Source organism: Odocoileus virginianus, chromosome 6, assembly GCF_023699985.2.
Source record: "Odocoileus virginianus isolate 20LAN1187 ecotype Illinois chromosome 6, Ovbor_1.2, whole genome shotgun sequence".
Classification (NCBI taxonomy): Eukaryota; Metazoa; Chordata; class Mammalia; order Artiodactyla; family Cervidae; genus Odocoileus; species Odocoileus virginianus.
In genome coordinates this window covers 68,326,061-68,350,516 of record NC_069679.1, presented here as the reverse complement: position 1 = coordinate 68,350,516, position 24,456 = coordinate 68,326,061, and the positions used below count along the sequence as shown (strand labels likewise).

The 24,456-nt window shown below is 49.0% G+C and overlaps 1 protein-coding gene across 1 annotated transcript in view; it reads right to left on the bottom strand.

The window, feature by feature from the left end:
* GALNT16 (polypeptide N-acetylgalactosaminyltransferase 16) overlaps positions 1-24,456 on the bottom strand; it is a 94,843-nt gene that overhangs the window by 69,558 nt on the left and 829 nt on the right. The gene's annotated exons all lie outside the window — the stretch shown is intronic.

The following is a 24,456-nucleotide window of genomic DNA, read 5'->3' as shown; positions in this document are numbered from 1 at the left end:
CACACAAATCTTAGGCATAACTTAGATAAATTTTGATAAATGCATACACCTGTTCATTCAAATCCCTTACCAAGAAATACAACATCAATACCACTCCAAGAGAGTGCCCTCGTCCACCTCGTTTTTAAGAGACCCATCGCTCAGCTCATCCCCGTAGCACCTGCTGCCCTAACATATGTAACCTGTGCCCCATGACTCTGGGTGCTTTGCCACAGTCTAGGGTGGGCACTGAGCCCAAGGCAGCCCATCTAAGTACTAGCTAGTGACCTTTGACCTCCATGGTCAGGCTCAGGGGGATGAACTGGGTTAATCTGAGGCTCTCACGGAAGGTAGTAAGGTAGGCGATAAATGGGCTCTTGGGCTGGACAACTAGTGTTTGTCAGGTGGGGTAAAACTGAAGCTTTGTTTTCCCCCAGACACCCCAAGGGCAAACTGGCGTTCTGCTAAAGAGAAGAGATAAGATGACCACTTCTGAGGTCAAGGAAAACTTCCCCGTCAGCACATGTGCAGGAAGGCTCCTTGGAGATCAAAAAGGGAGGGGGCACCACCCCATAATAAGTGTGGACATACCCCCACAGCCTCAGGGGTGGGATCCATCTTAGTAAAAATTTGCACGCATGTATTGGGGAGGGTCCTAGGGAAGGTCAGGTGTAAAAAATGAAGCAAGGTAATTGGTCCAAGGTCAACGAAGACAGGAAGGTCTGTCCTACCTAAGTGATTTAAATCACCTCTTCAGACACAGATGTACAGAACAGACTTTGGGACTCAGTGGGAGAAGGCGAGGGTGGGATGTTCTGAGAGAACAGCATTGAAACAAGCATACTATCAAGGGTGAAACAGATCACCAGCCCAGGTTGGATGCGTGAGACAAGTGCTCAGGGCTGGTGCACTGGGAAGACCCAGACGGATGGGATGGAGAGGGAGGTGGGAGCGGGGATCGGGATGAGGAACACATGTAAATCCACGGCTGATTCATGTCAATGTATGGCAAAAACCACTACAATATTGTAAAGTAATTAGCCTCCAACTAATAAAAATAAATGAAAAAAAATAAATAAATCACCTCCTCACTGCAGTCGCCCTCGTTAGAGAGGACGCCCATACCCTTCCTCTCCCAGTGTCTACTTCTGCTTTCTCTTTTAAATAAGCGAACTGCTTCTCTATGTGCTCTCCCACTTGTCCTACTGTGTCTCTGATAACAAACTTTGTACCTGTTTTTCTAGTTTTTGCCTCCTTGAAACATCTTGCTTTCAGACAGGGGCAAGAGTCAGGGCCATTTTGCTTCTAGTCTCTGGCGGCTCAGTCGGTAAACAGCCTGGTGGGCTACAGTCCATGGGGTCACAACGAGTCGGGCATGACTGTGTGACTAACACTTTCACTTTCACGTCTAGCCCCTAGTGGACTAGTAGCTAGGATTCCTGGCTTTCATCCAGGCTGTGTGTGTGCGCTAAGTCACTTCAGTTGTGTCTGACTCCTTGCGATCCCATGGACTGTAGCCCACCAGGCTCCTCTGTCCATGGGATTCTCTAGGCAGGAATACTGGAGTGCGTTGCCATACCCTCTTCCAGGGGATCTTCCCAACTTAAGGATCAAACCCATCTCTCTTATGTCTCTTGCACTGGAGGTGGGTTCTTTACCACTAGGGCCACCTCGGAAGCCCTCTCATCCAGGCGACCCAGGTCCTGGACAGGGAACAAAGATCCTGCTCCAAGCCACCACTCACTGCTGTCTCTGAGATCAGGGGAACACTGCGAGGCCACACTGGTTGGGCAAAGACACTGAACTGCAGGCCACAGGGCAGATTTGAGGCTAGGTTAGCAGGATCCTGGGCCACATGCCCGTAAAAGTACAGAGAAGCCAGGGCTAGTAAGGAACACAAGTGTGTGTCCAGGAGAACAAGCCTCAGTGTGAGGACAACATGGTCCCTGAGGGAGGATGAGAGAGAGGGCCTAGCTCCCTTCAGCAGCAGCTGCAATTCCAGGTGTCCAGGGTCTGTGGAAACTTGGGGGCCTCTCCTCCACGCAACTACAACAGCCCCCCAGGAATGGAAATGCAGACAATGCTATGTCAGACAGTTAGGAAAATGAAAGGATCTTTCTTACATGAGACCCTGCTTTGGTGCGGGATGGGCTGTAGGCATGACCCAAATGTCCCTGGAAAATGATGACAATAGTAAATGACACCTGCACAGTATGTGGTAACAAAGCCGAGCCCATACCACACGTTCTAATGCATCATCTCGCCTGATCCCCACAACCGTCTTCTCCTGTGTGAGGAAGGCACTCGGCTTTCACTGTCCCCATTTGCAGTAGAGGAAACAGCCACGAGGCAGAGATGTAATCTGCCCAAGGTCACAGTCAGCCAAGGAACCTGAACTGTGGTACGGAGCGGGGGTCCCGGCGTGTGCTCACGTGCCTGCTCAGAGGAGGCCCCTTCACTGTGTGCAAGGCTGGGTGGCAAGTTTTCTGCCCTGGAGCATTTGTCACGAGTGCACAGGCGTGTAAAGAGCCTCCCCGCTCTAGCTCGCAACCATCACCTCCTCAGAACATGCCAGACAGGGCGAATCACCTGAAGTGCAGCCCGAGAGCTCACCAGGGTTTGGGGTTCCTTAGGTATACACATCTGTGTGCCAGCATTCATCCAACCCTGCTCCCCGACAGCTGCGGTCCTCTGTCCTTGCAGACAGTGACAACCTGGGGGACTCTTGAGGCTGGAAGGGGGCAGGATGGCCCACCACCAGCATCAAGAAACTGACTCTGTGTTCCCTGTGGCTGAAGAGCGGGCAGCCCTTCCTAGAGGAGCTGCAGCAGGGTTGGGTAGGAGAAGAAAGAGATGCGGGTCTCCACAGCCCCTGCCAGCCCTGGGAAGTCAGGATGATTCTAGCCCCAGGAAAGGGTCAGAAGGATATTCAGCAGGGCAGGTGTGAGCGCCCCAAGGCAGGAACCTATTTTTCCAAACAGGACGGGGCATGGATGAGCTGAATCATTCCTCTTAGGTCTATCCTAGGGCGTCTATCTACGCCTCTGCCAACATTTATTCTCCCGCCTGACTGGAAGCACCTTGAGGACAGGGGTCAGGATACTGGTTCACCTTTGATTCCTTGGTACCCTGCACAGTTCTTGATGCATTGTGGGTGCTCAGTGAACATGCAGTATGTGAGTGAAGACACAACACAGTGAAGTGGAGAAAACAGGGGGATAATAATGATAACAAACCTAACATAGCACTTACTAAGTGCCAGGCACCATTCTAAGAGCACTACTTATAGTAAACAGTCAGATCTTCATGACTAGCCTGTGACATAGGGACTGAGGCATGACAGGTTAAGTAACCTGCCCCAGATCACACAGCTAATAAGCAGTGAAGCTAGATTTAAGGGCTTCCCTGACAGCTCAGCTGGTAAAGAATTTGCTTGCAATTCTTTATCAGGAGACCTCAGCTCGATTTCTGGGTCTGGAAGCTCCCCTGGAAAAGGGATAGGCTACCCACTCCAGTATTCATGGGCTTCCCTGGTGGCCCAGACAGTAGAGAATCCACCTGCAATGTGGGAGACCTGGGTTCGATCCCTGGGTTGGAAAGATCTCCTGAGGAAGGCATGGCAGCCCACTCCCGTATTCTTGCCTGGAGAATCCCCATGGACAGAGGAGCCTGGCAGGCTACAGTCCATGGGGTCACAAAGAGTCAGACACAACTAAACAACTAAGCAGAGCACAGCACAGCTAGATTTGAATCCAAGGCAGTTAGACTTCAGGGTCCATGGTCTTAACTCCTTTGATGACCATCACCATCTGTCCTATCCTGGAAAAGCTTCCTGGAGTATTATACCAAGCTTCTTACTGCCTGAGTCCAAGTATCAGGACCTGTAAGAGGCCCAGTGTGAATCTCCCAGACACATCAATATCCTGGCAACCAAGACACGGGTGATACAGCCCATGAAGGGCCGAGTTGTGAGCAAAGAAACAGCAGCCTTACCAATAATGGTCAGCTTCCCGCTGATTCAGTTGTTTACTGGTAGGTTCCAGGCACTCTCCTGCACGAAGACACAGACATGCTCTTTGCTCTCAAGGATCTCAAGTGAATGACATTAGTGCTCCATCATTTGTGATGTGCCTGCTCTTTGCCACGTGTGTATAGTATGGCTCCAGAGAAGACAATGGCACCCCACTCCAGTATTCTTGCCTGGAAAATCCCATGGACGGAGGAGCCTGGTGGGCTGCAGTCCATGGGGTCGCTGAAGATCAGACACAACTGAACGACTTCACTTTCACTTTCATGCATTGGAGAAGGAAATGGCAACCCACTCCAGTGTTCTTGCTTGGAGAATCCCAGGGATGGGGGAGCCTGGTCTATGGGGTCGCACAGAGTCAGACACGACTGAAGTGACTTAGCAGCGGCAGCAGCATAGTATAGCTCTTCTTAAACATTTTTTAAAATTTATTTAATCTTGGTTGTGCTTATTTATTCTTCATTGCTTTGCTCGGGCTTTCTCCAGTTGTGGCCAGCGGGGGCTACTCTCTGTTGCAGTGCATGGACTTCTCATTGCAGTGGCTTCTCTTGTTGTTGAGCACCAGCTCTAGGGTGCGCAGACTCAGTAGTCACGGCGAACAAATTTAATTGCTCTGTGGTATGTGCAATCTTCTTGGACCAGGGATTGAACCTGTGTCCCCTGCACTGGTAGGCAGATTCTTATCCACTGCACCACCTGAGAAGTCTGCTGTATCTCTTTTAGTGTAATCCTCCTGACTGATTATGCCACTGGACAGATGAAGAAACAGAGACTTAGAGAGCTTAGAGAGGTCCAGTCAGCTTCCCCATGGTAACCACACATATTTACAGGTAGCCACACAGCAGACCATACTCTGGTGGTACAAAAGGGGGCTCTCAGGTAAAGGGGGTGAGCTGGAGAGCAGGAAAGAACACATAAACAAGACCATTTCCAGGAGTGATAAGTGATAAGTGGAGAAGGCAATAATGCAAGGTAAAAAACCCTGGAGAGAGGAGCTGTCTTGGTCAGCTCTGGGGTGGGGATGTGGGCTCCAGGCCGAGAGACCACCTGTGCAGAGGACCTGGAGCAGGACCACTTGATGTGCCGATGTAAAGACAGGAGGGCAGCGTGGCTGTGGCACAGTGAACAGAGGTAACAATGAGAGATCAATAAAATGGAAGATTCAGCCCTGGGCATGGCTGACTTCAGGCCCGGGGGGTGCTCCAACACACAGCGTGTCCAAGCAGATGGTATACAAAGGAACAATGCAAGGAATCGCCTTTAGAGGACAAGGGTGGTCCCAGGTTCCAGGCCCCTGTGGAGGGTACTGACCTCACTATGCAGCTTGAATTGTCTGCACGTGAAGTAAAACTCAGCTAGCAAGTGCAAACATCATCTTTGTCAATTCTGACATCTCTCTGAGGTCCTTTGGGGGCAAATCCCCACCATGTAACTTATAGAAAATTAATAGTCCTAACACCTGGTCTTTGACACGCTATGTGTGTGCAAGTGCTCACCAGGCCAGCAGGAAGTGATTTCAAAAGGAATATCATTTCTCTAATAACTATCTTGGTGTCTTGGGGTTCAGATGGGCCCTGGGGACAGGCTCAGCTGCAACACCTGTATGCTAGGACAGAAGACTGGAGTGATGGGGGGCTGAGTTGTCGGCTCCCTAGGACTGTGAAAAATCAAGTCTCAGAAATGCCACAGGCCTGCATCCTGGGAGAAGAGAGGGATATTAGTGTCTTGAGCTGCCAGGGTGCCCCAGGTCACATAAGCATGTGTAGCCCAGAAGGATGGAGAGCTAGGCTGGTGTGAAGACCATACATCTCTGTTTGCATCAGAGCTTTTCACACCACCAGAGCTCACAGAGCCCTGCAAAGTGGGGAGGGAAGACCACCAAGGAACTGGGGTCCAACAGCTTTGGAATCATGCCTCTTTTCCTCCCTCTTACTCTAGGGATTTAAGTGGGGGCTTCAAGTGAGACCTCCCAAACCTAACAAGTCTGGAGCTAAAAAGGACTTCCCTCTCCTGTATGAGTCCACCGTGAGCAGCCTAGATGCCTGCTGCAAGTCCCAGCATCGCAAAGGATTGGCTGGAACAGCAAACAGGTCACTCGCTCTCTGAACCTAGCTTCTTCATCTGTCAAATGGAGACACTAACAGTCCCTAGCTCACAGAGTCAAGTCAGAGAACATGAGTCAAGTTCTTTACCCTGGGCCCAGCACCTAGGAGGCCCTGTAGGTTTAGAGTGTTCACCACAAGCAGGTGCAATGGAGGTGTGGTACAAATGCTAACCCAGTCTGCCCAGGCACTCAGGATCAGCTTAGAAGAAGCAATCTCTAGCTAGGCTGGGTTGATGACACAGTGGCAGGTGCCCGGGCACTCGGGGAGTGGCATGGGCATGGGACAAAGGCTCTGAGTTTTTATTAGTCATAAGCAGTCCAAGCTGATTTCTACATTTGCAGACAATTCAAGTTGCATAGTGAGGTCAGTACCCTTCACAGGGGCTTCCCTTGTGGCTCAGTTGGTAAAGAATCCACCTACAATGCAGGAGACCTGGGTTGGGAAGATCCCCTGGAGAAGGGAAAGGCTACCCACACCAGTATTCTGGCCTGAGAATTCCATGCACTGTATAGTCCATGGGGTTGCAAAGAGCTGGACACAACTGAGTGATTTTCACTTTCAGCCCAAGCTGATGTTTTTCTCCTGAACTTCGGTGAGGGAAGCTGGACCTGCCAGCCCCCTTTTTCCCTAAGAGTCACAACTATCACTGGCAACTTTGCAATTAATTGGTGCACAGGGTTGGGGCTCTCCATAAAGGCCGTATCCTCCGTATCCTCCGCTTCTGCCCCAAAGGGAGGGAAGGGGGAAGGAAGGTTGAGACTCCTCCCAGGATGAGGAGAGCCAGGCCTCTCAGGGAGCAGGAATAGCCTGGAAATAAAGAGCCTTTGGCCTCTGGGTTTGAATTTACTCTGACCTCACCCTCTCACCACTTCCAGTTGTGGAGCCTGGGGCAAGTCACTCAACCTCCATGAGTCTCATTCAATCAAGGAGCTTCTCTAGAGGTAGGCAATGTACAGGGTACCTCAGCTCTCTTACCTGGGAAAAATAGTAAGAATAGAACAGGATGGCAGTTCTTCAAAATATTAAACATAGAATTACCATATGACCCAGCAATTCCATTTCTGGGTATGTACATGGAAGAACTGAGGTCAAGCTCTTGAAGAGACATTTGCACACCCACATTCACAGCTGCATCTCCATATTCACCATCGCCCAAAGCTGGGAACAACCCTAGCGTCCATCAGTAAATGAATGGATAAGCAAAATGTGGTATATGCATATAATAGAAAATATTCAGCCTCAAAAATAAAGGAAATTCTGACATATGCTATAAAATGGAGGAACCTTGAGGAAACTATTTAAAGTGAAATAAGTCAATGACAAAAAGACAGACTGTATGATTCCACCTATGAAGCGGTATCTAGAATAGGCACATTCATTGACACAGAAAGTAGAATGGTGGTTTTCCCGGGCTGGAGAAGGAATGGAGATTTAGTATTTAATGGTGTTGAGTTTAGGATGATGAAAAGGTTCTGGAGATGGATGGGAGCGACAGCTGCACAACAATGTGAATGTACTTAATGCCACTGGGTACATTTTTAAACGGTTTACATGGTGAAGTTTATGTTATGTGTATTTTACTACAATTAAACATAAGAAAATAAGAAGTCAATAGTAAGCATCAATATTGCCATTATTTGTTACCTAGGGAAGACGGCACCCCTGGAAGCAGCAGTGGGTCACTCCAGGCTGGGTGCTCCTGTAGTCAGTGTCGCTTGGGGACAGAATCAATATTTGGCTCAGGGCAGAATCCCAGGATCTGCCCCCACCTATCCAGTCGCATTCTTGACCTATTCCCCCGCATTCCAGGCTAAAACCTTAGAAAATGACAGAAATGCTGTGCCTTTGCTCAGGCCACACCTCCTGTCTAACGTCCCCTTTCTCTCCATGTCCAGCCAAGCTATGCTCATCTTTCAAGTCTCCGCCACCACAAGCCCTCAATAGACATTTCCCCACAAAAGACACACAGATGGCCAATAGGCACATGAAAAGATGCTCAGCATCGCTAATTATTAGAGAGATGTAAATCAAAACTATGGCAAGGTATCACCTCACACCAGTGAGAATGGCCATCATTAAAAAGTCTACAAATAACAAATGCTGGAAAGGGTGTAGAGAAAAGGGAAGCCTTCTACATTCTTGGTGAGAATGTAAATTGGTGCAGGCACTATGGAAAACAGTATGGAGCTTCCTCAAAAAAATCCAAAATAGAACTACCATATAACCCAGCAATCCGGAACATATATCTAGACAAAACTATAATTCAAATAAATACATGCACCCCTATGTTCATAAGAGCACTATTCACAAGAGCCAAGACATGTAAACAACCTAAAGGTCCATTGACAGATGAATGGATAAAGATGTGGTGTATATATACAATGGAGTACTACTCAGCCATAAAAAGAATGAAATCATATCATTTGCAGCAACATGGATAGACCTATTAACACCCTAAGTGAAGTAAGTCAGAAAGAAAAAGACAAATACCATATGATATCACTTAGACGTGAAATCTAAAATGTGACACAAATGAATCTACATACGAAACAGAAAAAGACTCACAGACTTGTGGTTATCAAGGGAGGAGGGGAGTGGAGGAGGGATGGATTGGGAGTTTGGGATCAGCAAGCACAAACTATTATATATAGAATGGTATTACATATAGGATGGATAAACAACAAGGTCCTACTGTATAGCATAGAGATCTTTATTCAATATCTTGTGATAAATCATAATGGAAAATAATTTTTAAAAGAATGTATATATTTGTAAAAAAATTTTTTTTAATTGAAATTGTCTTGTGAAAAGAATGAAGTCTTAGCCACATCATCATGCCCTCAGTAAGGGCTGCAGAGACTTTGCTCTTCTGACCGCATGCCCTGTGATGGCACCCACAACCTTCCCCACCCTCACCATCTCCCTTCCAGGCCCAAACGGGGCTCACTCACTGTTGCACCCTAAATTCTAGCTTTCTGAATGGAATTGGACATAACATCTACTGAGCTCACTTGCCATGAATGTTGTTCTGAGAGGTTTATATGCAGTCACTCCTAACAACTCAAAAAGGCAAACACTACTGTTATCCAGGGCTGGGATTAGGGTGAGGGAAGTGAGGCACTCAGCTCAGGTGGAAAAATGTAAAAGGGCACCAAAAAATTTTTAAAAAACTTAGGTATCAACATAGATAATATTTTACTGAAATATTTTCTTAATGCAAATATCAAAATTTTAAAGATAGGATGCAGCTTTGCACTTACAACACTCACCGCCCCCTAATCCCAGCCCTATCTGATTATGTCTTTATTTTCCTATATTTTATTCAACAACTCCATTTCTAGGTATTTATCTAAGGAATTCATCAAGGCTATGTGTAAAGAGTTACCTACGAGGATATTATTCATTGTCATGATGTTTATGAAAATAAAAAACAGGAGAACATTTGGTTGAACCATATGAAACTGCCAACATTTGATTATTTTGGACCTAAGAAAAACAATTTCATATTGTTCAATCTAATCTAAGTATCTACCATCTATGAACTGTGATATATAATCTATGGACCATTCACCCTCTGGAATTGCTAGGCAGCCATTAAAAATATTTGGAAGAAGACAATGACATAGAAAGGTGACAGAAAAAGGTAAAGTGTTGTATGAAAAGAACCAGGTACAAAAGAGGATAAAGATTCACTAAGAAAAAGCCACCAAAAAAGATCTGAATTGATTATTCACCAAAATGATGATAGTGGTAAGCCTGAACAGTGGGTTTGGGGGTGATTTTCATGTCCTTTCTGATTTCCCATCTCATGTATATTAAACATGTACCATGTCCAAAGGGAGAAAAAAGAACAATAAAATATAATCTGCAGGTCTTTCACTTCATACTTTTCTCTCAAAAGAATTTGTCATCCCCTCACCCTGAGACGGGGGTAGGCACATCCATTTTTATTTATTAATTATTTATTTATTTAATATTTATTTTGGCTGCTTTGGGTCTTCGTTGCTTTGCACTGGCTTTCTCTAATCTTCCTGGACCAGAGATCAAACCCATGTCTCCTGCATTGGCAGGTGGATTCTTATCTGCTATGCCGCCAGGGAAGTCCAACACACACATTGTTACTATTCCTGTCCTTTCACAGATGAGACTCCCAGTTTCTAGCATCTGATCCTTTGCTGACCCTTCTTTTCCTCCAGTCCCTTGCACCCCAAAACTTAGATCTTGCTGAAGAAAGTGCTTTCTCTACCAGCCCCATCTCCCACCCCAGCACCCCCGCCCCCAGCCCCCACCCTCCAGATCCCCATGCCTGCCTTGGGGCTGGTCTTCAGGTGCAGAGCACACACCCCGCAGCACCCAGCACAGAGAAAGGAGAATCACTTTGCTGCCCCCCAAGGCAAGTGAAAACAGTGCTGTGTGGGTGACAAGCTTTGGTGGTGGGGGGCAAGGAGGAAGTCTTGCTGTCCACCACCCTCTTTCTCCATCTTCATGCAGTTGAGACCCAGCAATCCTGAGGTGCCAGCTTTTCCTTTTCCCTTTAAAATGTTTTTAGAATGAAGAAGGTTTTTTTAAATTCCAAAACATACAAAGATTAAGAATCACCTACAACGCCTCCCAAATTAACAACTCAACTATTATCAGATAGGCCTTAAGCTTCTAAGTTAATTTTTGTTGGAGTATAGTTGCTTTACAGTCTTCTGTTAGTTTCTGTTGTACAGCACAATGAATCAGCTATATGTTTACATATATCCCTGCTCTTTTGGATTTTCTTCCCATTTAAGTCACCACAGAGCACTGAATAGAGTTCCTATGCCCTACAGTAGGTTCTCACTAGTTATCTGTTTTATATATGGTATCCGTAGTGCATATATGTCAATAACAATCTCCCAACTCATCCCACCACCCACTCTTTCCCCCTTGGAGTCCATATGTTTGTTCTCTATCTCTCTCTTCATTTCTGCTTTGCAAATAAGATCATCTAAGCTTCTCTCTTTTATTAATATTTTAAAAACCTGAAATAACACTACAAAGATAGTCAGAACTCTCTGTTGGTCCCCTCCCCCGTCTCCTCCAGGAATGAGCTGTGTATCTTCTTTGGTCCATTGTTATGCTTTGAAATACACAGGCACACATACACACACACTTTCAGGAACAATCGATGGAATTGTTTTATATTACTCAAATTTGCATAAATGTATCATACGATGCCATCTGCAATCTGGTTCTCTTTTCCCTTCTAACATCATGTTTTTAAGCCTTTTTCATGCTGATATGTAGTGATCAAGTTCATTTATTTTACTACCACAAGTAGTCCATCCCAGCTGCGGGGTCTGATGCCTTGGCATGGTACTCTCTGGGGCCCAGGTAATACCAAGGCTTTCCCTGACTTCAAAGGTTCTGCTAATTTGGAGAGACTAAGCCAGTCACAGCGAGTCTCCCCAGCCCTCATCCTTCTAGTCCATAAAACCTTTCAAACTCGCCCAGCCCCTCATCTTTTCTCCAGCTCCAACAGATGCCAAGATCACCAGGTGCCACCCCACTCCTCTGATCTCTGAGTATCTCTCGGACTTCTTAGGTTCCCCATCCTGATTTCAAGACATGAGGGAATTAAGATCCTTCACAAATTCTGCTCTCCCCTTATATGCCATGGGAATGGCGTGGGCATCCTGAGAAGTCAGTGTTTCCTAAGATTTGTGTGGCCAGGCTAACCTGGTCACATCCTGGCTCTGTCGGCAGGTAACCCACCCTCTCCGAGTCAGGTTCCTTGTCTGTAGAATGGGGACAGTAATACTCAGCTCACCAGCCTGCTAAGACAGTTAGAGGGGAAATATATGAAACCCATTTGGCAGGCTCCTGGAACGTTGCAGGCAGAAGAAAAAAGGTTTCTGTCTCTGCCCTTTGTGTCTCTTCTCAGACCAGCAGCCACAGAGGTCTTTCAAAACGTAAGTCAGACCTCATCACTCTGCTCCTTACGTGAATCCCTGGGTTAGGTCAAGAAGGCTTTGCAGTATGCATCTCGGGCTCCTGGTTTGCTCACTCTGGGGAAAGTCAGCCACCACCCCCTGCAGACTCTCAAGCAGGCCTATAGAGAGGCCCACGTGGGGAAGAACTGAGGCCTCCCACTAAAAGCCAGTAGTATCCTCACTGGAAAACCCCAAGCTAGAACCACCCAGGCCAAGCCACTCCCAAATACCTGACCCACAGAGACAGTGAGAGACACTCTCAGTGAGAGAGTGTTGCTGTTTTAAGTCATTACATTTTATGGTGATTTGTGAGGCATGCAGTCTTAAGTAAATAATACAGAAATGAACTTATAATAACTTGAATTGTTAACCTGTATGCTAACACTCGGAGAAGGCAATGGCACCCCACTCCAGTACTCTTGCCTGGAAAATCCCATGGACAGAGGAGCCTAGTAGGCTGCAGTCCATGGGGTCGCTAAGAGTCGGACACAACTGAGCGACTTCACTTTCACTTTTCACTTTCATGCATTGGAGAAGGAAATGGCAACCCGCTGCAGTGTTCTTGTCTGGACAGTCCCAGGGATGGGGGAGCCTGGTGGGCTGCCGTCTATAGGGTCACACAGAGTCAGACACGACTGAAGTGACTTAGCAACAGCAGTAGCAGCAGCAAGCTAACACTAGTATAGCACTTACTATGTGCTTGACAGTAATCCAAACACTTTATGTCTCTGCAACTGAGTGCATATTTTATACTTATAGCACATTTCAGAGCAACCATCTGAAATGGAGACTACGAGTATCCCCATTTTACAGATTAGAAAACTAAGGCACAGAACTTAGTGTGTACCTTAAGATAAGAAAAGTAAGGCACAGAACTTAGCTTAAATAACTTGCCAGGGAGCAGCAGGGCTTGGGACATGCACCTTGACACTGGCTCCAGTGGCTGCGCCCACAACTGCTGCCTCATGCTGCATCCTGAACAAAGCCATAACCAGAACCGTGGTACCAAGAAGCAGAGAGTGTTCTCAGATTCACAGAGCTTGCTTTTAAAGGAGGGAAGAGGAAGAAGAGAAAAGGAAAAGAGGCAACCCTCTTCTCTTCGCCCAGACTCCCCAGGTTTTACCCTTCTCCAAGATGGTTTTAACCGTCTCCAATGCTGCCAGTACTCTGGTCCGACTCACTTCCACTGAAATAAGTGAAAAATGTTACTAAAACTTTGTGCAGTGTTTTAAAGTTCTTGTCACATCTTCTTAGTTAGGGTTCGAATCCCTGGTGATGACCAGTTTCTCCTCTGCACAAATGTGCAAGCCTCATTCTTGCTTCTTCAAAGTGGCCAATGTTTTTAACGCATATCTTTCAAGTGGAGCAAAACTGTTCAAAGAAGGCAGCTCTGTGGATGCAGGATCAGTAAACACAATGCGCATTTCTACAGTCCCCTTCCTGCCCTTTACAGACATGGCTTATCAACTGCCTCTTTCCTACTCAGTCTGGAGGCAGCTTCAGAATCCTTCTCCCCACAGTACTCCAGGATGCCACTTCCACAGGTTCTGAGTTGCCAAGTAGAGCTGAGACCTATTTGTCATTCTGGCTCTAACAGGACAAAGACGAAACACCAAAAGCAACAGACTGGAACTAATCCCTCTAGTTTCCGAAGGAGTAAAAGGCTCCCTGCCTCCACTGCTCTTACCCCTCCTCCAAAACCCATTTTCATCACAGCGAAAGTTTAGAAGGGATTTTTAAAAAGAGAAGACACGGCTAGAAAACATTGACCTTGGTTTTAATGATGGTATAAGGATGAAGGTCCAGGCTGGGAGGTGTCCGTGCCCATAGATGATGAGGCATTAGGAACTAAAGACTCAGCAGCAGCTGGACCAGAAGGGACACATCCTGAAATCAAGGTAAACTAGGATGTAGCCACATCCTTTACACATAACCTTCTGCTGACAACCTCCTAGCACTTCAGGAAGGAGTCAACGAGAAGTGTTGTCCAAAGAAACAGAATACAAGCCACATAAAGTAAAAAGAAACAGGTGAAATTAATTTTAATAATATATTTTATTTAGCCCATTATATGCAAATATTAGCATTTCAACACATAATACAAAAAATGAGTGAGGTACTTTCATTCTTTTTATTTTTGTACTAAGTCTCTGAAATCCAGTGTGTACATTACACTTACAGCACATTTCAAATTAGATACTAAACTTTCACCAGAAATACTTTATCTATATTGAGGTTTCATAAAATTTGCAGCCGAAAATGTGGATTCCCTATACTGAAGCTCTTCTAAACACTCCTAGACATTTTCCAATAGCTGAAATGAGTGTTGGCTTTTATATTTAGATCAATTAAAATGAAAGAACATTTAAAATCTAATTTCTCCACATTTCGAGCATGCAATAGCCACACGGCTACTCTACTGGTTAGCACAGGTCTGCACCCTGCAAGGCTCTCCCTATCTGTTGGCCGCTGTCATCTCCCATCAGCGCCCCCGTGACTATGCTCAGGGAGCTTGGCCTGGCTCTTCTGAATACTCTTGCTCAGGCTGGGCCTCACAACAGGTTTCATTTTCTGATCAGGCCCTTTATTACTCTCTCTGCTTGGCTTGCCAAGTAGCTTTGTCCCCATACAGGCTTTCAGATCTCCCAGGCCCCAACCTGGCTCTGAGCCCCTGCCCAGGTGTGGATCAGGAACCCTGCTTGACTGGAAGGGCTGTCTAGGTGATGCTGTGTTCTCTGCTTTGCAAAAAACAGGAGTGGGCAATTTGGGGGGTACATCCAGGGGCAAGTTCATTTCTGCTCAGAGTTTTGGGAGAAGGCCCTTGTCATTTTCCTGCTCCCATAAGGTGGCACCAAGCCTATACTAAAGCTTTCCTATGGGCAGCTCTGCTCTCTACCTGGAACCGCTCTTGGCTTGTGACTCCAAAAGGCCCATCGCCGTCCCTGGGCCCTGCAGTATGTGTGCTCTGTCCCTGGGTTCCTTTTCTTCCTCTGGACTCATGGTTGGCTGTCGTTCAGCCCCATCACTTTATCCCTTCAAGGCACCAACACCAGAGCAGACATCACTAATCGATCACAGGTTCTTTCTCCCTGAGTCTCAGGCTGGGCTCTACCCCAAACCCTGGCATGATGCCTCTAGCCTCCCACACTCCTCCCAGCTTCCCCCAAGCACCCAGTGAGGGATTTCACAGGAAGAGGAAAAGATGGCTTCCAAGCCAAGAATCTGGTCACAGACTTGTGAGGCGCCAGAAGCTAAGGGCCCTGGAACTGACTTGGCTACTTTGGAAGGCAACACGGGTTCCCTCTGGCAGTGGCATCAAGGCCAGACTCCCTTGAAATGAAAGACCTTGAAATGTCAGAAGCTCTCCCCAACAATTTGTTTAAAGAAGCTAAAAGCCAGAGCCACTGTGAGAAGATAAAGGGATGGAAATCTGAAGTCGGAAAATGGACAGTGTCTAAAAGGACATGACTGACAGGGGTCTCAGGCTGAGGGTGACCTGAACCACAAAACCAGAGCACCTGCAGGATGCCGGGCACACGAAGCCGCGTCATACCTGGGCACTGGGGAAGCACTGAGCATCAGGGCACGCAGCCCCAGGCCCAGGCAGAGCCCGCTTCCAAAAAGCAACCCCTTCATCCACCTCCTGCCTGGAAAAAAAAAAAGCTGTGCAGGCTTGTTGATTCTGCCAGGGCTCAGGTCTCTACCCTCCAATGTCTGAGGGAAGGCTCTGGATGCTTCAGCCTCCAGGATCTGTTTGTACAGAAGTGGACAGGAAAATGCATGAATTCCAAGATCCCGCATTGCCAGAAAACATCCTCTCCAGAGTCCCAATGCACCTGAAGAGAACATGATGAACCAGACGAAGAAACAAAGGAGTGTCTGATCAGGTACCACCGCACAGCGGAATTCTCCTTCCCACACAAAACCCTCCCCCGGAGCCCTCCCCTGTCCTCCCCTACTCCAATATTTCAACAAGGGCCCCATTATCTTTTGTCTTTTAAATCTCTTCAGGCACTAGCACCCTCTGTTCCCCCTCACCAGCCTCACCACACACACATACACCTACACACACACATACACCTACACACACACACACACACTCAGGACACACAAATACCTCACTGATCTCACATCGTAGGGAAATGAAGTGTTCCAGTTACAGCACATCTTTCAGAAAACCTAGGTTTACCTCTTTAAGAACCAACACTTACTAATATATTTGACCACACTGCTGGAAATTTTTCTGAGCTGAATGACATAAGCTCCCTGACATCCCAAGCTGGTACACTGAATGTAATTGATCACTTCCTGATGACTCAGGGACATGTTTCCGAGCCCATCTTTGCCATGGTCTAGAGGGCCTAATGAGCTGGACTTTCACCTCGGGCCACTTTCCCCCTCACTTACCTTGCAGACATACTGCCCTGGGCTTGGCTGTCTGGAACACTCTCTCCTGAGATGCTGCATGGCTTACTGTTTCCATTCATGCTGTAGCTGTAGCTCAAATACCATCTTATCCAGCAGGCCTTTCCTGGCCATCCTTCTCTCATCTTTCTGTCCCCCTTTGCCGCTTTATTTTATTGTCAGTGTTTCCCATCACCTAACACATAGTATATTTATCTGTTTATAGTCTGTCTCCTCCACTAGGATGTGAGCTCCTTTAGAGTAGGGACCTTGCCTGTTTTGCTTTTCCCAGAGCCTGTAACAGTCCTGGCACACAGCACATGCCCAGTAAATAATTGTCAAGTGAAGGAATAAATGATGCCTGCAGCATTTCTGACCAGTGTGCACCTGGTCAGAAGGGGGAGCGGGGTGGCTTCATCTTCACACAGCTGGTTGGTCCTTTGCTGTCAACTGTCACTTCTCAGTGTATCAGCAATTCCTAACAAGGCCTTCATCTTGCTTGCTCTAATCTGCTGTATATGTAACCTATGAAAAGCTGAAGGTTACCAAGAGACAGACAACCTTCTGAACTCCTTAAACTGATTTTTACAAACAATGTGGGTTTCTAGGCTGTGGCCAAATTCCAAGCCTGTCTTCTGAATAAAGTCCAAGAGCTTGAAGCTCTGAATTCTTTGCTCAGGGGTCTTTGCAGCCTCATTCTGCATTTCTGAGAGTCTGAAGTTCACCCAGAGACTCTCCTGCAGATGCGTCTGTGTGCCCCCGGGACACACGCATGAATTCCATGGGCTTCTCCTTCCGCAGAAGGTGAGCTGCACCATCCCGTCAGTGTTTTGAGAGAAGAGAACACGATGGTTTGGTCCATTTTATTCCTTATTAAAACTGGTTTCACGCTTTTCTGAACACAAGTGGTCTGGTTTTTGTATGTCTCACCCTCTGGCCTTATCCTTTTTAATGCCAGCACCATCAGATCATGAGTCCTGGCTTGGGGCCACCTCACTCTGGGAGGAACAATCCACAGATTCAAAGATGGTTTGAGCTGAGAGGGACCTCAGAGATCCCGTAGTTCAAGTCTCATCTGACAGATAAGGAAACTAAGGGCCCATAGACTGGAAGTGACTTACCTAAGGACACACAGCCCCCCTGGGAGCAGAGCTGAGCCTAGGAGAGAAGGTCATATGTCCTTTATTCTGCATCTTCTCTCCATCCCTTCACCCTCTCATCCCTGGCAGCCAACATCTGCTTCCATCCTGGGCCACTCTGTTCTGCCTGGACCTGACCCAGCTACCGCCCGGGGGAAATCCCACAACAGCAGGGCTCACGATTCTGAGCATGTTAAGAGATGTCACTTCCTCTCCGAGCTCGGAGACAATGCTGTCCCTGATCTGCATGGAGCCATACCTCACTTCATGGAATGGCAGGAAAGTGGCACTGGTGCCTTTAAGCTAAACTTGGAGCTCTTCCTAATGGGTCCAGAAAAGTGGAAAGGCTACACCTGAGGTAGACTTGCTTCCGTGTCTCCCCAGATGAGGCCTGAGCCTTATCTTGCCTACAGAGTATAATGATGCCCTAACTCTGTCCCCAAATGCCCCTGGTCTGCCACTCCTACCTGTTCTGAAAAGTTCACAGAAGTCCTCCGATGGCCTTGCTGTCTCTAACCAGATACTGACAAAGGGTGTGGCTAAAATTCACAGTGTTGGGGAGCCAGGCCTCCTCCATAAACACAGCTCAGGGCACCGCAGCCGGCACCACCCTGGAAAGCAACGGTCAGGGCCCCCAGGAGACAGGCCAGGCCACCTGGAAACTCTCCCCAGGCTGGATGAGGGAAACAGAAGTGGCATATGCGAAGGTCAGATTCAAGGGGCCTCAGGTGGGTGGAAAACCTCTGGGGACCCTGTTCCGGGCAGCAGGAAAGATCCTGAAGACCAGCACCTCTGACTCCGTGGCCTTGCCTCTGGCCAGCCTCGGCCTCCTTTCCTTCCCTTCCTGGCAGCTCCAAAGGAACAGGGAGGGGACGGCACAGTGGCAGTTATGGCTTTCTTTTCGTCACTCTCCTCCCTGGCCTTGGGGGGTTCGGCCAGCCCTGCTTCCCTGGGCGCCAGGTCTCTGGTGGTATAATAACTGGGCCCTATTTCCAACTCAGTTACAGAGCTGCCTGACACCTTTGGACCATGCGCCTTTTTCTCCTCCTCCAACTGCCGTTAGAAGCAAGCACTGACCTGACAACCGGGAGTGTGAAGAGAAACCCTGGCCAGCTTTCAGACTATGCCAGGGACGGTCAGCTCAACAAGAAAGTGTTCCTTCTGGTAAAAAGAAATCTCTCTCTCTCTGCAACTTTCACCCACTAGTGTGTTAGTTGCTCAGTCATGTCCAACTCTTTGCGAACCCATGGACTGTAGCCTGCCAGGCTCCTCTGTCCATGGAATTCTCCAGGTAAGAATACTGGAGTGGGTTGCCATTTCCTTCTCCAGAGGATTTTCCTAACCCAGGGATTGAACCCAGGCCTTCTGCACTGCAGGCAGATTCTTTACTCTCTGAGCCACCAGGGAATCCACTAACCCCAGTTCTATTCCTTGGAGGCCTACAGAATAATTCAAATAAGTCTCTGGCCTTTTCTGCTGGCTCAGTGCTAAGCATTGATGTGGGACTCAGAAGCATGAGACATGGTTAAAAAGTTTACACTTTAATCAAGGAGTCAAGAGTGATTTTATTCAGTCGTTGAATATTTTTAAAATAATTATCGTGATTGGCTTTATCATCATAACGTTAATAGATGTATATGACAGAAAATGCTGGAGAAGGTCAAAAGTTGGACAGGAAGATTATCCATAATCCTACTTTTCCCCTGCTAAACATTTTGTTCTGTATGGTGTTTGCATTTTTTTCTCCAACAAATGTTTACAGAGTGAATGCAAAGCAAGGCGTTGATACCTAGGTTCTCTCCAGGAAAGACATGCTGATGTATCAGACTTGGATCTTGCCTTGAGAATGCTTCAGAGAAAAGACAAGAGCATGGGCTTCAGAGGAGACACACCTTCAGATCGAGCACTTAACTCGGTGCTAGATCACGGGTAAGTCACCGTCTCCCTCTAAGCTTCAGTTTACCCATATGTTAGCTGGGCATGATAATGGCGCCGACCTCACTATGTTACTGAGGGGATTCTAGGAGGTTCAGGCCTGCAAAACTCCTAACACAGCACTGACATGTCCCACGAATGCAGCCACCAGAAACATAACACAGGGGTATCAGTGATTCCAGAGGCTAATGGGTGTAGATCAAAGACCACAGGGCTCAAGGGAGAGAAGCTGAGACCGCTTCCAAAGCAAGCTGTACACCGCCTGTGACGGCGCCACGCACGCGGTCTGATCAGTGAACTGAACTTCTGTTCGTGTGGAATCATCACTGACCTGAGTCTCAAAACTCTGCTCCCTGCTCCTCAGGTCTCCTGTTTAGCCTCCTTGTGTCTTTGCCCCTCCTGTTCACGTGGTGGGGGGGAGGTGTTTCAGGTCTCCTCAAGAAGCCGACCGGACTAATCTGCAATCTCGTAACTGTAATGAACTACTCGGCTCCAGGCTCCCCTCTGACCCCAGTGGGGTTTCTTCCATTACAGCAAGACAGTCCCGAGGCCCAGCCAGGCCCACCAGTGCCCGTCCACGTCCACTTCAATGGCACTTCCAGACCCAGGGCTTCCTGTGCCCACAGAGCTGACAAACAGTCACCAAAGAGGAAAGCCAGGCCCAGTACCCTCAGAGCAACCGGTGCGGGAACTGCTGTTACAACATAGAAATGAAGGGCCAGCAGGAGGGCGAGCAGAACCCTAAAACGGATCCTGTGTCTCCGGCACTCAGGTCTCCCAGGAAGGGCTGTCAGGGTACTTACCAGTCCTGTGGCCTCTGTGTGGTCCCCAGGTCCTACAGACAGGTCTCAACATGATCCAGGCTGGGAGCCCAATAAGAGGAAATCGGGACCTTTCAGTTCAAACATTTTGGCAAAAGGATCTAGGGATTCTCCCTCCCCACCCTCTTTCTTGTGTGGTACCTACACAAATTAAATACAACATCATTTTCTGTCATTTAGGCAAATCATAATTCCCACAGTTCTGAAATGCACACATTATAAATAAAATATAAACCTATCCAGACTGAATTGAAGCCTCTGCTTGCAGAGAACAGTGCTAGAAAAGTCATCATCTATATTCCCTTCTGCTAGGTAAGCAGGGATCCCTGTGCAGGCTCTAAGGTTACCAGGGGAACTGCTCCGGACAGGGGTAGCCCCTCAATTAGCCATAAATCTCACAACATTGTCAAAAGAACTCCCTTAAAGCCATTTATCTGCTTCTAGAAATGAAGCTATCATCAACTTATCCAAGGGTCAACACACCTTACAAATCATTTCACCCAAATTTATTTATTTCAATAAATCCCAAGCATAGCAGGGCTCGTATGATCTTAGTTCCTGGAACAGGGATCGAACCCTTGCCCTTGGTAGGGAAAGCGCAAAATCTTAACCCTCACTCAAATTTAACATACAAAATAACTAAGGTCCAGAGGTATCAGTTTTTGTCCATGCTCACTGAGCAATACCCCAATGGTAGGATAAAAAACTCCAGCTTGGGAAAACTCTTGCCTAAAACTTCCATGGTTTCAAATAGAAGACCTTGCAAAGGAGTATACCTATCCTAAAAATACTCACAATGGACAGTCTTTTAAAAATATGTCTGTAAAGTGAAATTCCGTGTAACACCTTAGTATCCCGCCCCCCACTCCCTGCCTAATAGAGACTTAACATATGGAAAACCAAACCAATCACAAATGTTCTTCCCGGCTGTGAGGCCCTAAGACTGAAGGCCAGCTGTGTCTGCTCCACCTCCTGCTTTGGCTGCTGTCCAGAGCTAGCGAGCATCAGTGTAGGTTCAAGTGGATATCCTCAAATCCACTGCCTTGCCCATAAAGCACAGCATGGAGAAAATCACAGACCCTGCCACCTCGCTAGCAGCCATTTACTGATGAAGTCAGTATCTCTCTTTCTCTAGTTTTACAGATTCTACAACCAGTTTTGCACATCAAAATTTATGACACATGGGCTGACAGCAGGACAGAATATTAAAAATCAGGACCTCCTTGAGAAATCTGGGCCATCCGGTTGCCATGCCGACACCCCACAATGCCAAACAAGTGCCTCCAAGGTCCAGAAACAACTTGGCTGGCTTCAGATCACCCAGACACTGTGAAGCCAGAGCTGCCTCCTGGCCCAGGCTGTTATGCAGACCCTCCCTTTCCCAGCTCTGCTCTCTGATCCCCCAGGGGAGGGATGATGACGCCTGTCTGAATTTTCTTAGCCTCTGTCAGCAGAGCTGGCTGCATCATTCCCTAAGAATCTGAAAATCCACGTGCAGCGCATTCTGGCCCAACTAGACAGGGACATGTTTTGAAATGGCAAGAAGACCAGTGAGAGGTTAACCATGGATTTCAGAGAGAAAGCAAATCTTCAGCTGCACCTGCCCCTTTTAAGCTTAACAAAGGGTTTATCTCCCTGAGAAGCTGAATACACATTTCTCTAGCTCTCTAGTTAAGAGTCAGGCTGGAGCTGGAATAAAGTATTAGTGGGATATGAAGCTTGGATCATTGATGGCTCCTAGAGATGGGCAGAAATCCTTCACTCATTTAACAGTGCTTCTCAAGTCTTGCTGTGCTCATCAAGGTGGGGTTGCATGAAGCTTCCTGCACAGTCCCTGAGTGATAGCTGCCACTCAATGAAGCGACAGGCCAATGGCTGAGAATCCCAATGAAGTGAAATACCCCAGAAGATGGGAGTGCAAGGCTATGTCAAAGGCAGGGTGTGACTGGGGATCAACGCCCAGGGAACAGACATCCTGGGCTTAAAGCCTAAGAACGTCGAGGGAGCGGGCTATGCCTGGAGTGGCCAGAGAAGGCTCTGCAGCTCACTCTCGGAACTTCCACTCTCCCTCTCTTCCTGCACCTCCATTCCTGGCTCCCCGGTTCTTCTTCATACTTGAAACCCGGCTTCCAGTTCACAGCCCTCTTCTAATCTGCAGCAAGTCCCACCGCAGGGGAAGAAGGAGAGGACGTTCACTGCAGCCCCCATGACCTCCAATTTCCACCCCCTCAAAATGAGTGCCACCCACTTTCAGCAGCGCCCCCCAAGCCCCCGGCACCCTCCCAGGCTCTCAGTCTGAGTGGCCTAGCCTGGTTTCTGAAGCGCAGGCACCTGTGATGAGACCAGCCTGGAGCTCGAAGCAGCACTTGGCTTCTCTGTGCTCTTCCCTTCCATTCCCCCTCCTCTCTCCCCTCCCCTCCTCCTGGAGCTCAGACCCTCCTCCCATCACGTCACCACAGAGAAGGACAGAACATTTCGGCAGTCTGCGTCTCCCCTGCCACTCCAGGCCCGCCTACCCTGGACCAGAGCTGGCCCTCTTGGAGAGCAGGAACGCGGCAGCTTGGATGAGTCCTCCTTGAGGACGCTCCCCCGGGGTCGGTCAGGGGCCGCTCCTGCTTTGCCCAGTTCTGACTCCGATCTGTCTGTCCACCCAGATCCCAACTCCCTGCGATCTTGACCCAGGAGGCTTTTTGCCTCCATCAGCCTGTCTGTCCAAACGTCCACAAGAGCTTTGGAAACAGTGTGCTAGCGGCAGGGACCCTCAGCCCAGAGCAGAGCGTTTCACCCAATCAGGGCGCAGTCCCAGAGAGTTCGGCCAGAGGGGGAGCTGGGTATGGGGGAGTGGGGCTGGGGGAAAACCCACGGACCCCAAGGTCTCCTCAGGCACAGCCTGGAAATGCTCTTTTGCAGGGGATAGCTACTTCTTTTCTGGTAGGTAACAAGACACGGAGTCGGACAGGATGGGAACACGAGAGCCCTTCCACAGCGTCAAGCTCCCTACAGACAACACTCCGTTTTCCTGGGGTTCGGCTGCCTTGGCACGAACACCTCAGATTCTCCCCCGCACAAGCCTTCGCCCTCCTGACCCTGCGCCTCCCAGGGGAGCTCCTCACTGCTCCTTCCCCAAGGCCAGGCCTTTCAAACGGGCCACGCTGCTCCACTCCCCCACCCTCAGCCCCACACTCCGCGTCCCCGGGCGGCCCCGCCCCTCAGCCCAGTCCCGAGGGTCGCCCAAGAGTCTCGCCCACCATCCGCCCCCATCCGAAGGACGCTGCCCGCCCGAGCGCGGCTCTCGCGGGTCCCGGAGCCTCCCGTCTCAACAGGTGCCCCTGCCTCACACAGCTGTCACCCGGGGCCCAGGCGGAGGCGGCGACAGGCACGCCCCAGTCTAGGCCCCCAGAGCGCCCGGAGGGCACCCCTGCACCTCCATCGATGCCCCAGCCATGCCCCGCCGCTCCCACTGACGTCGCGGGGCTGGCCGCAGACACTGCTAGTTCATCCGTGGTGATGGACTGGTGTTGGGGCGAGGGACGCCTTCAGGACGAGACCTTTCCCGATCCAGCGAACCCTGGGGGTAGTCGTAGGGAGTCCTCATGACAAGCAGGTTCAAGTTGACCGGGTCTGAGAAGGGGGCTCGAAGTCCAGCACAGGCCCTGGCGACCATGCCTCACCCAGCGTCCCCACCCCACGTCCTTTGCCCCCAAGAGGCTGGAGAGAGGGAGAGCACGGCCACCGACGCGCTTAGCAGCGTGCGGTTCCCATTGCCCACTCGCGGTGCGCAAGGTCCAGCTGTCTTCGCCGACCGGTGAGGCGGGGGTAACCCCTAGTCCCCAACCCCCGGCCCCTGCGCCCGGGGCCCCGCGGCGCAGTGCCGAGAGCGCCGCCACGTTCCCAGCCGCGCGCGCACGCCGGGCCCACCAAACTTGCAGTACTTTCTCCCAGCCCCCACCCGCTGTCACCCTCCCTCCATCCTCGCGCCCTGGCCCCGCTAGCCCGACAGAGGTTGCCATAACAACGGACAGGAATGCTCCAACGTATACAAAGCCGGCGGAGCGCGGCGGGCACGCAGCCCCCGGCCCGGCCCCG